Raw genomic sequence first — 13,413 nt, forward strand, 5'->3', positions numbered from 1 at the left:
AAATATCATTTGCCATCACATATAAAGTCCCTTCTTGTTTATTTCTTGGTGATAACATATTAGATGTCATTGAATGTTAGTAGCCATAAGATGTATAGTATTGATGTGGGCTTATATTTTTATTAAAATTCTTAGCCTCATTACTTTTAGACATGAACTAATTTATTTCCAGCTTTGGGCTTCTGGGCCCAGGCTAATTAGTTTGTCTGGGAGGTATCTGCTGGAAATAAATGTTTAACAGCTAACTCTGCTAATGAGTTTTCATTCTGGAGGATCATGTATGACCACGATTCATTTGCTACTAGAACAAACAAGGCTGTTTGAGTTGTCCTTTTAATGGTCTCTACATGACTCAAGCCAAAATCTATTGAAATTAAATGCACAAAATATTCAGCAACTCTATAACAGCCCTACTCCCTGATTCACTATTCTGTAGAATCTCTATCTAGAAATATGTTCAATTTATATTAGAGTCAGAACATTTCTAATTCAGCAGCTGTGAGAAAGTTACAATGAAAAATTAACTTCATAAATTATTGATTCCTAGACTGAAAATGTATACTTCAACTTGAAAGCACAGAATCAATAAAAAATAAGTATTTCATAAATCTTGCAATGCAATATTTCCACATTACGTGCAGAATGGCAAGATGTGAGACTGTGCAACAGCTTAATGTCTTTTATGAGGTGCCTCTGTTTCATAAGCAGCTGCAAACCCTTTCTAATCTACTTAGTGGCTTGAATGCTTTGATAGATCTATGATAATGAATGTACTTGAATATTTTTCCATGTTTGTCAATTGCAAATATTGAACAACCATTTTCTCTTGAGGTGCCACTGCATGTTCCTTTTGTTATCTGCTTCATCCCTGACGTTTTTTGACCTTGACTTTATACCCAATCAAAAGAAAAAGATTAAAAAAAAAAAAAAAAAAAAAAACTCAGACTCAGGGAATTGTAGAGGAAATCTGATGAAGGAAAACTTAAGTGGCTGTTTCCAAATGTAGTTCCTTTCACCAGTTTTCTTTGATACAGAAAACTGACATAGTACTATGTTTTCAGACCGCAACTATGTATATAAAATCTTATTTTTAAATGGTTGGATTTAAACAATTTATTATCTTGAAAACAACAAGCTGAATTTAATTAAACCATTGGCTGTTTTAAAAATAGCTGGTTGTTTGGCTGCAAAAGCTTTTCTATTTCTAAATAGATTTGAATATATATATGGCTTAGATTCTCAAAGCAAAATATATTTAGTTTGCTACTCAGGTCCTAAGAAAAATGTTTCGCGGTTTCCCATCATTGTTCCTGCTCATCTTCTTTGACTTAAATCTCTCTTGGTTCTCAGCAGACTGTCACGGTAATATCTTGTGCTTTAGCTAGTGTTGGCTTAATGTGATTACAGAGCATAGTTGACATTCAATGGTGAATTCCTAAAATTTTAGACATTTTGACAGATTTTCATTTTTGTAAGTGAAACTGCCATCAATCCTCAGTAGTATTGCAAAGACAACTGAGATAAAAACTCAAGTAAACCCGAAGAACAAAAAATTTGCTAAATTTAAGGCATATTGAACTGGATAAAGAAATTCCTACCCAGGTTTCCCTTCAAAACCTAGTCAGGCTTTATCATATGAATCAGACACTGTCTGAAAAAGGATAAAAAATACATAATCTCAACCTTTTTGCCCTCTGCCTCAGATGAAGGGTCTGTATCAACCAAAAATTTTGTGGTTATCATTTTATCAGGTAGGCACGGCTTTTTGAGGCAGCCAGAGTTGTACTATTCACCTCTTCCAGTCTTCCTCCCTCTATCTCCCTTATCCCTTTCTTGTTGTTCTACATCCATAGAGAGAACAGTCCAAGAAAACAGCTGGGCAGGAAAGTAGGAAGCAAACTGCCTGTTGAGATATGTGGTCTTCCAATGTAATGCACTCTAGGTAGGAGCAGAGAGAAGCTGAACCCTAGGAACAGTGCAAGCTGCAAATTGTAGTTTTTCATGTGCTCTTGCATTTCAGAGTAACAGATGATCAGGCAATGGAGTAGGAAAAGCCAGTAGATTGAAGCTGTAGTAAGCAAAGGTACAGTAGACATGGAAATTGAAATGAGAACTGGCATACTAAAAAGTGGATAGGAAGCAAAACCAAGAGAAATATACACATTATGTATATTTCTGTGTATATCCATTTTGATAAACACTAAGTCTGAAGACTCTTTATTTATGGGAAGATGAATAAAGAAGAAAAAAAGCCAATATGGAGTCTATGAAAAAAATACCACGGAACAAGGGAAAGGAAATGGTATCATAAAGACTCAAAGGAAAAACATAAAAATGATCATTGCATCTTCTTGACCAAAAGGGGGATGTGAAAGGAAATGAAATAAGCTTCAGTGGCAGAGAGATTCCAAAACGAGCCAAGAGGTCACTCTGGTGGGCACTCTTATGCACACTTTAGACAACCCTTTTTAGGTTCTAAAGAATTGGGGTAGCTGGTGGTGGATACCTGAAACTATCAAACTACAACCCAGAACCCATGAATCTTGAAGACAGTTGTATAAAAATGTAGCTTATGAGGGGTGACAATGGGATTGGGAAAGCCATAAGGACCACACTCCACTTTGTCTAGTTTATGGATGGATGAGTAGAAAAATAGGGGAAGGAAACAAACAGACAAAGGTACCCAGTGTTTTTTACTTCAATTGCTCTTTTTCACTCTAATTATTATTCTTGTTATTTTTGTGTGTGTGTGCTAATGAAGGTGTCAGGGATTGATTTAGGTGATGAATGTACAACTATGTAATGGTACTGTAAACAATCAAAAGTACGATTTGTTTTGTAAAAAAAAAAAAAAAAAAAAAAGATCATTGCAGGATCCAAACGAAAAATTCAAGAGACTACTTGCATACTTAATAGAGTACAAAAAGCCATGGTATCAATAAAATGTGAGAAGAAAGACATGAGTACAGACTGAAATGGAAAGTCAACAGGATGCTATGAATAAAAAAGAAAAGACTGGAATGATACAAAAATTCAATCACAGAATTAAATCCCCATTGGTAATAAAAACTTGATTCTGGTGACTATTGAGTCAGTAATGAGGATTACTTGAGACACTCCAGAATGAAGAAATAAAGGCCAGAGAAAGGTGGTAGAGATAAAGGTTAGAGAGAGAGAGAGAGAGAGAGAGAGAGAGAGAGAGAGAGAGAGAGAGAGGGAGGGAGGGAGAGAGAGAATAATTATGCTTCATGAGGCAGACCAAAACGAATTGAAGAAAATCAAATATATCATGGAAAGAACACTGAGGAAAAAAGACCACAGATAAAGACAGAAAAGAATAAACGACAAACACCTATGTCTGAGGAAATCATAGACTTGTTCAGCAGCCATCTCCCAGCCCTAGCCCTCCTTTTCTTTGTGTGCAGATGTTTCAATATGTTTCCATTCTGCAGCCCACAGGAGACATTAGGTCTAATGGAATGACCTGACCATACCTTAAACCCAAAACTGGGAATAAGCAACCCCAGCTGCTGATCAAGGTGTTAACTCTGCACGAAGATTGCTTGATGCATGCTTCTTGCTCAGTGGCAGAGCTCCCCATGCCGTGGGGTGTACAAATACTCAACAATCAAAGAGCATAGGGTTTCTCCTCTCTGATGTGAACTGGGTATGCAGAGATGCCAACCACCAACCCTGACTGAGCAGTGGGCTTCCCCAAAAGACCACCCACAATGGGATCTCTTCCCTTGCTCTTTTTTTTTTCTTGGAGGGACTCATTCTTTATTTCAAAAAGAAATTTGTCAATTTTCAGTATCAAAACAGTTGCATTATTGGTTTCCTTTCTCCCAATCGGCCCCCAAAAGAGACACACCAAGAAGGGTACATTTTAAGCCAATAAGCTGCAGGATGCACACCTAACAGACCTCACAGAAACCTCACCAAAAAGGGGGAACCTGGGTGGGGAAAGGAATTGTAAAAGATCAGCATACTGCCAGCCCAGAGAGTAGAGAACACTTATAGCCAGATGGGGTGGCTGGTGCTCTGCAACCCCAAAGAAGCAAAGTTTCAAAATAATATAAAATTTAAAAAAAGTTTTGTACATAAGCTATTCAAGATTTCTCCAGCACTGGCTGATACAAAGCATGAGACGGCACTTCTAAGAGACGGCAGCTTCAGACCCAGAAAAGGGTGATGAGATGTTTCTCATGGCTAAATCAGTGGCAAAATTTTCTTTACTTTCCTTTTTTAAAGGGAGGCAGGGGAGTACATCAGTGGTTACCCCAACATAAGGGGCACATGATCCATTCTATAGCTGTTGGGGAGGGGGTAGAGAAAGGAGGGGACAAAGATTTGGTCTCAGACAGAGGTCTCACCATATTAATTTGGTCACTTTTGATGAGGAAAAAAGAAATCATAAACTTGCCCTAAGATACCTAAAAGCTGAAAACCTGAACAGTACCTTTTTTTTTTTTTTTTCTTTTTAGGCTAACTCCTGGAATCACCTTTCTGGTTTGGCTGGTGCTTTTGTATAGAGCAATGAGGTTTCTCACAATGGAGTCTTTTCCTGGGCTATGTTCGGTTCTCAGTGAGGCAAGCCCATATCTCTTTCCCTCCTCTGTGGAGAGAGCAATATGTATTAAGCTGAAAAGTTACCTTCTAAAAAAGGAGAAAGGGATTAGATTGCTGCTTCAGAGCTGTAGAATTATTTGGAATGTTTTACAAATGATTGCTACAACAACAAAAAGGGGGGTAATTACAAAATGTATACATCACAACATGTTTTTGAAGACACTTGGATTGTGCTCACATTCCCTTAAATGTTGTTCCCAAAGGTGCTCAGCCCCTAGCCCAGCTGCAATCTCTGGGAGACGCAGAGGCAGTTTGGTGAAAAAGACACAGGGCCAGGGATGGGTGGGTGGGTGTGTGGGTGTATGGCAAGAGGAGAAAGCAACCTTCCAGTTAAAGATCAGCCCTCAGTTTAAAGGTCAGCTTCGGGCAGGCTGGCCTCAGGCGGAGTCGGGGTGAAAGGAAGGAGCAGCGGCAGGGCGGGACTGGGGTGCTCTACATCTCATTCAGGTCAAGCAGAGTCTGGTCCAGCATTCTTTGTGTACAGAGCTGCTCCTCTTTAGTGCATTTCAGTTTATCTTCCAAATCATCAATTGTCTTTTCCAGCTTGGCTACTGATCTCTTAGCAAACTCAGCACGGGTCTCTGCCTCCTTAAGTTTATCAGTAAGAATCTTTATCTCTTCTTCATATTTGTCTTCTTTTTGAGAGTACTTTTCTTCAGCAGCACTCAGACACTTCAGGTTCTGGTCCATCAGTCTGAACTGCTTATCCATCTCTCGGCAACGGGACTCTGCCAGCTCAGCTCGTTCCTCATTGCGTTCCAAGTCCCCTTCAATAATCACCAACTTATGAGCCACCTCCTCGTACTTCCGATCTGCCTCTTCTGCGATGTGTTTAGCTTCTTTGGGTTGGATTTCCTGGAGTTCCATCTTTTCTTCATCTCTTAAAGCCCGGTTTTCGACAACTTTCATACGTCTCTCGCTCTCATCAGCAGCTTTCTCCGCTTCCTCCAGTTTTTGCGGGGCAGTGGCCAGACGCTGCTGAGCACGGTCCAGCTCGTCTTCAATCAGCTGGATCCGACGGTTCAAGGAGGCCACCTCAGCCTCAGCGTGCCCTGGCCCGCCTTTCTCCTTCCACTTCCCGCTGGAGGCGCTTGGCTCTCTCCCAGCCTCATCTGCCTGCTGCTGTAGAACCTGGATCTTGCACTTCACCGCCTCGATGGTGGTGATCCCGGCCATGGTGCCCACCCAACAATCGCTCGCACTCAAGTTCCTGCCTACTCCACTGGGCTTTGCAGCCGCTTCTCATCTTCCCTTGCTCTTTGGACCCTTTGTGCCGTATAAGTAATAAAGTGGTCATTTGCTGAAAGGTTTTGTTGTGCCTGAGCCTGTTTTCTCAAGACACACTGTATAGCAACTTGTTCCACACTTACATTCAGACATGGCCTGGCAATGTTTTTAAATCACATGGCTACAGAAGAATTGCTACAAACATCCCTGAAGGGAATAAAAGATGTTACCTAGATAGAACAACAACAACAAACCCATCAGGTTAGCCTAAATCTTCTCCACTGACACACTAACTTACAATGATTCAAAGCAATTTTTTCTGCTAACTGTAGGAAGGACTGGCAGTGAGCACTGAAACCAGTTGTTCTAGTTTGCTAATGCTGCTGGAATGCAAAACACCAGAAATGGATTGGCTTTTATAAAGGGGGTTTATTTGGTTACACAGTTACAGTCTGAAGGCCATAAAGTGTCCAAGGTAATGCCATCAACAATCGGGTACCTTCACTAAAGGATGGCCAATGGTGTCCCGAAAACCTGTTAGCTGGGAAGGCACGTGGCTGGCATCTGCTCCAAGTTCTGGTTTTAAAATGGCTTTTTCCCAAGACATTCCTTTCTAGGCCACAGCTCCTCTTCAAGATGTCACTCTCGGTTGCTCTTGGGGTATTTATCCTCTTTTAACTTCTCTGGAGCAAGAGTCTGCTTCCAATGGCTGTCTTCAAACTGTCTCTCATCTGCAACTTCTCTCTCAGCTCCTGTGCGTTCTTCAAAGTGTCCCTCTTGGCCGTACCAAGCTCGCTCCTTCTGTCTGAGCTTATATACTGCTCCAGTAATCAAGGCCCACACTGAATGGGTGGGGCCATGCTCCATGGAAATTATCTCATCAGAGTTATCACCTACAGTTGGGTGGGGCACATCTCCATGGAAACACAGAAAGAATTCCAATCCAATCAGCACTAAAATGTCTGCCCCACAAGATTGCATCAAAGAACATGGCTTTTTCTGGGGGACATAATACATTCAAACCGGCACACCAGTTAAATGAGATATAAACCTAAAGTATTATAAATATGGCCACAAAGCTAAATGCAAATGTACTACACTCATTTCTGCATCTCTTCAGATCCTTTTGAACTCCTGCCCCCCTGGTCTCAGCATTTGCTCTGTTTCCTAGCCTAAGCAGCCCTGTCAGAGGCTCATGTCATTCCTGCAATAATAGGCCCTGATTGCTTCAACTGTTCTTTTTGTCACCTGACACCACCAGCTGGCTCAGCCTTCCTATGCATTAAGACTTCATCATAGTTGCTGAATGGGAGCTGTAGTGACCCAGTGGGATCCATGGAGGCTCTAGCTCCCCTAGTACCTGCCAGGAAGGGCTCATGTCACAACCTTTAAATGTGGGGGAGTTAACTCCCTGTGGGGCAAACTTTAAGCAATGAGAGAAAGGACATAGGGAGAAAAATTGTTCACCCTTCTTTCCTCTGATAGACTGTTTTAAGGTTCAAAATTTCCCTTGGCCTATTCAGAGATGTCCTGTGTGATCAAGCATCCAGCTATTTCCTGAAAATCTGAGGGTAACTTAGTAAGCCATCTTGTATCTGCTTCCCTCCTTCTCTGTCTTACTGTCCTTTGTCCTTCATTCTTGCTTCCCTGGGATGAATCCCAGCCCCCATTCCCATACCAATAAAGCATTACTTCCACAAGTTTTGCCTTAGGCAAAAACAAAAGCTAAAATTACTCTTTTAAGTGAAGACACGTAATATAAAAACTTAAATGATAATCTGGATCCAAATATTCAAAAAATCCTTCAAAAATCAGATGAAAGAGTAAGAAAGGAAAAGAAAGAGGAGAAGGGTAGAGAATGAATGTAGACTAATTCCTCATTTAAATAGAGGCAACTCAAATTATGAAATTTCACATTTGATTTTTGCAAATTTGGGAAATGTAAGTTAGGTAATCTGTTCCAGTTTGCTAATGATGCCGGAATGCAAAACACCAGAAATGGATTGGCTTTTATAAAGGGGGTTTATTTGGTTACACAGTTACAGTCTTAAGGCCATAAAGTGTCCAAAGTTACGCATCAACAATTGGGTACCTTCACTGGAAGATGGCCAATGGTGTCGGAAAGCCTCTGTTAGCTGGGAAGGCACGTGGCTAGCATCTGCTCTGGAGTTCTGGTTTCACAACGGCTTTCTCCCAGGACATTCCTCTCTAGGCTTCAGCTTCTCTCCAAAATGTCACTCTCAGTTGCTCTTGGGGCATTTGTACTCTTTTAGCTTCTCCAGAACAACAGTCTGCTTTCAACAGCTGTATTCAAACTATCTCTCATCTGCAACTCCTCTCTCAGCTCCTGTGCATTCCTCAAAGTGTCCCTTTTGGTGGCTGTAGCTAGCTCGCTCCTTCTGTCTGAGCTTATACAGTGCTCTAGTAAACTAATCAAGGCCCACACAGAATGGGCAGGGCCACACCTCCATGGAAATTATCCAATCAGAGTTATCACCCACAGTTGGGTGGGTCACATCTCCATGGAAACACTCAAAGAATCACAATCTAATCAATAATAATACATCTGCCCATACAAGATTACATCAAAGATAACGGTGTTTGGGGGGACATAATACATTCAAAGTGGCACAGCAATGTTTTGGGAAAACTAGAGTAGTTGTTTGTAGAATTGAAAGTATGCTCTTTACTTATCAAAACACTAGAGAATAGCAAACAAAACACTGTTTATATTGAAAAAGAAACAAAACATTAAAAGGAAGAAAGAATAAACCTAAAAATTATAAAACAAAATGAAAAATTAAGAAAATGTTATAAAAATAAATGTAGCGACAAAAAGAAAACCAAAAGTATGCATCAACAAAAATAAAAGTGAATGGTAGTTTTCAAAATCAGAAGATCATTGAAAGTCTGTTTAAGAAATAGTCAAGATCCAAGATCCCCTCCTCATAGCCCCACGACTCTCCTTACCTCACCTCAGCAGAAATGGAATTTTTTTCCTGGAGAGGTAATCTGAAGATCTCAGGGCGGGGGACCACAAGCACAGTTGAAATTTGACCACGAGCTTCATCTCTTAGCTTAGCATCTCCAAATGTCTTTCGGTTTGCATCTCCAAGCATCTGGGTCTGTGTTGGTCCCTGAGCTCTCTTAAGGACTCCAGTAAACTCATCAAGACCCACCTTGAATGGGCAGGGTCACATCTCCATGGAAATAATCTAGTTAAAAGGTCTCACCCACAGTTGGGTGGGTCACATCTCCATGGACACAACTTGATCAAAAGACCCCAGCAATAATAAGTATGCAAACATAAGGTTGGATTAAAAGAACATGGCTTTTGTAGGGGACATAATAGATTCAAACCAGCACAGTGGTTTAGCAGTAAGTAATATTTTTGTAACTATAATGTAAATTCTAAATTCCAATATAATTGAAATTATGATACAACTCTGTTGGGTCATGGGGTTGGGTGAAAGAGCCAAATTTTCATCTTCCAAAGTGAGATGATAACAGATAATACCTAAAACCAAAATGTTAAGTTATAGCAGATTCTCTCAAAAGGAGTTCATATTATTCAGAGAAAAGGCAGCAAACAAGAAAAGATGCAGCTGGCTGTTGGTGGCTACGAGGCTAAATAGTTGCTGTAGGATGTGGGTTTTGGGTAGGTTGAGGCAGGCAAGGGACTGATTTTTTTGCCTTTTTTTTTTTTTTACTAAGCCTCACAGAACTATTCGACTCTTTAAACTATATGCATATATAACTTTGATGAAAATAAAAACAAAAAAGAATGCATTCTTTTCCTCATTAATTCCTTATTTATAAAACCATTGACTTGTCTGGTGTACTAAAATTTTAATAGTATTAAAGGGCATCATCTCTCTTTTAAAGACATAATGAGATCTATCTCTGTTTCAATTACCATATCTATTATTATGATAAAATTATTAGCAAGAATATTTTCACTTTTAAAGTAATTTTTATTAAAACTTTTTATTATGAGAAATATATGCTTATAAAAATTTAGAAAGAAAGGAATAATATCACAAGAACAGCAAATCCCAAAACATATAACTATTATCAATGTGTTGGCATATTTATTTTTGTTTTTTTTTTAAATCTATTATATCAATTAGGTTTGGCTGCAGGTAAAAAAAAATCCAAATCAACAGTGGCTTAAACACAAAAAGTTCGATTCTGTGATGTAATAGAAGTCTAGCAATAGGTAGTCCAGGGTTGGTATGGTGGTTTCATTAGGTCTTCAGAGACCCAGGCTCCTGCCAGCTTTCTGCTCTGCCATCCCTAGAGTGTAGCCCTCAACCTCTTGGTACAAGACGGCTGACAGAGCTGATAGAACTCCCCATCACATCTTTGCTCCCGGAAACTTGATAGACGAAAGAAGAGAAGAAAGCGTCCTTCCTTGCCTTTAAGAAAACCTTAAGGAAGTACTGCTCAACATTTTTTATTTATATCTCATTGGCTAGAATCTAGTCACGTGGCTACAAATTGCTGCCAGAGGGGCAGGGAAATGTGGTCTCCATTCCGAATAGCCAAGTGTCCAACTACAAAAGTCAGAGTTCTATTAGAAAGGAAAAAGAGTATGCTCTTAGTAGTCTTTATCATAAATAGATTATACTAGATGTATACCAGATTAGAATATCTATTTATTCCATTTTATTCTGAGCATTTCCCAAATCATCAAACAAGATTTTTATTAAAAGGGCTTAATATCCCAAAATATCAAAATAAAATCTATTTAAAATAAATAGAAAATAAAACTTATTTTCTTATTCCCCTGTTCTGGACTCTTTTTTTGACAGTGTATCTACTAATAAGTGTGGATTTTAAATTATTTCTGATTATTCACTAAATTCCTAAAAGTGAGATTATGGAATCAAAGATTATGAAGATTTTTAAGGCCCTTAATCCTATCGCCAAAGTGCTTTCTGAAAGTTTGTACCAATTTACACTTAAACCATCAGCATATGAATTCAATCTCACTGTCGTTCATCCAGCATTAGTTTTATAATTTTGTTTACCGTTTTCAATTAAACAGATAAACATGTTTTGTTTTGTACTTCTTTATTAACTAGTATATTAAACATTTTATCATATATTGTAATTAAATTGATCAGTTTCATTTCTTTTGATAATTTTGTTTTGATTTCTTGCCTAGTTTTTCTATTTAGCTGTTAGCATTCTTCTGATTGAATGTTAGAGGTTTTTATATATTAAGAATATAAATCTCTGTCATATTTCTTGCAAATAATATTCCTAATTTGCTTTTCTATTTGGTTCTTATTACAGAGTTTTTAGGATCTAAATCACTCTGAGAAAGAAAATATACATACTTCAGCTTTTCACTTAGGGTACCTAGTCAATTAAAATTAATGAAGAGATAATTATATTATTGATAACTACAATAAAGGAAGCTGAAACATGAAAATGAGATTATTTTTGTGGACAGATAAAGCATGACTCCCACTGATGATTCAGGTAACCAGTCACTTCTTTCCCAAAAAAGGACTTGGAAAACCCTCAATAATTTTTTTTCCTAAGAATCTTGCATATGTGATGTTTTCTTTCATTTAGTAGATTACTAACTTTAGAATCTAGTAATTGAATCATTTCTATGAAGATGTCAAGTAAACATTATGTTCAAATAATTTAAAAATGATCATTAATTTTAAAAGAATAAATTTAAAGAAGAATGAACAATGATCTCATAAGATGATTTATTTCCTGCTGCTAACTCAAAAAGCTAAAAAGCAGCAAATAAGGGTGTTAAATCTGTGATGGCAATAATAGCTGCATGACACTGACATATTGCAAAAAAATCTGTGTGGTAATATAAATGGATTCAGGCATTTGTGCCACATATGACAGCCCAAAGTATTTTCATTTCCTCCTTAGTAATTTTTAGATTTTCTTATCTCATTGACTATGAAAAGCACAATCATCCCACACACTGTTCTTGGATTTAGTTTTAATTTAGTCTGCCAAGAATTCTAGCTTTATTTTCAAAATGAGAAATTAAATTGAATTCCAAGCAAGCTATCTGATTTGATCAATAATTTAAACTTGTATGATATTATATTAGTTTTTTAATTGTTTTTCTACTTTATTTCAATTAGTTGAATCTGTGATTAGCTCCAGTAATTTTTGTGATGTCAGCAAGCACCCAATTCATTTTCATTTGTAATTCTTAATAAAACTGTGCTAATGAATATCTGCTTATTTACTTACAATATTCCCACTTAACAAAATTCATTATTACTTATTGAATATTTTCATATTTTCAAAATGTCTTTTTTTTCCCCACGGTTCTTTTTCTAAAGCTTCTTTCATCATGAGTCCTGTTAAACATCTTCTCATTGTTTACTAGCTGTTTGCATTTTATTTCTGGTTAAAAACAAAACTGCCTCTCCGTTCCCCACCCCCTACCTCCACCCCCATTTATCCTTGGTCTTTCATTTTGTTTGGGATATTTTGGGCATATAGTAGTTCCAAATTTTTATCTAGACAAATTATATATCTTAACAGATTTCTGAGATTCAGGTGTTTTTCTGGGTTTCAAGTACTTTATTAAGCCAATATTATTTTAAAATACCACTCATGTTTTCTTATACTGTGTGTGTGTGTGTGTGTGTATTTTTTTTTTTTTCTTTTTTTTTTGCTTCAATATTTGTGGTTAAATCTTTGGCATCTATTGAGACTTTTTTTTCTTATTTGACCTATTAATATGGGTGTGCCAATATGAACAGATATCCTAACATTGAATTACCCTTACATTCCTGAAATTTATTGATGTATATTATTTGAATATACTGAGAATTTTGCATTGTTTCTAATAAGCATATATTCTATAGTTTTCTCTTTTATGCTATCTTTGGCCAGATTTTGGTGATTGCATTATCATGAACTCTTAAATCAGGGTCTAGAAACTTTTCTTCTTTCTCCATACTCCAAAATGATTTAAATAGTGAAATCATCCAATCTACTTTTTTGAGCTTTCTCAATTTCTTCCTGGGTTATTAATCTGTGGATTAATCTATAGATTAATTCCTTTTGGAGTGTATTTTTGTAATTTTATTTCTCTTTAAGTTATCCATTTCATCTGGGTTTTCAACTGTATTTTTATGTAGTTGTGCAACATACTATATTAATTCCTGTGGTTACTACCTCTGTCATTTTGTGTATTTGTGCTTTTCTTTCCATTAAGCTAGAGTGTGGGTTGTTTTGTTTTTAAGAACCAGCTCTTAGACTTATCTGTTCTACTCTTTTCTTGATTTCTAATTAATTAGTTTGGGTTGTCTGTAATTATTTCCTTCAACTTTCTTTTTATTCATTTTGTTGCTATTGTTTTAACTTCTTGAATTTGGGTATTCTCTATAATTTACTCTAAATCAGAAAACTGTATGAAGATATTTTATTTACTTCCCTGATTTTTAAAGTAGACTATGTATGCCCTGGCAGTGAGGGATTGAAAATGCCTACTTGATCAAAAGGGGAAAAAAAGAAAGGTAACAAGCTGAGGTCACAGCGGCTGGGAGATTCCAAATA

At 37.5% G+C, this 13,413-nt stretch overlaps 1 pseudogene; it reads right to left on the reverse strand.

Annotated features, from left to right (window-relative positions):
• Window positions 1-5,016: 5,016 nt before the first annotated feature.
• Window positions 5,017-5,805, reverse strand: LOC119518603 (annotated as a pseudogene).
• Window positions 5,806-13,413: the final 7,608 nt, after the last annotated feature.

Source organism: Choloepus didactylus, chromosome 2, assembly GCF_015220235.1.
Source record: "Choloepus didactylus isolate mChoDid1 chromosome 2, mChoDid1.pri, whole genome shotgun sequence".
Classification (NCBI taxonomy): domain Eukaryota; kingdom Metazoa; phylum Chordata; class Mammalia; order Pilosa; family Megalonychidae; genus Choloepus; species Choloepus didactylus.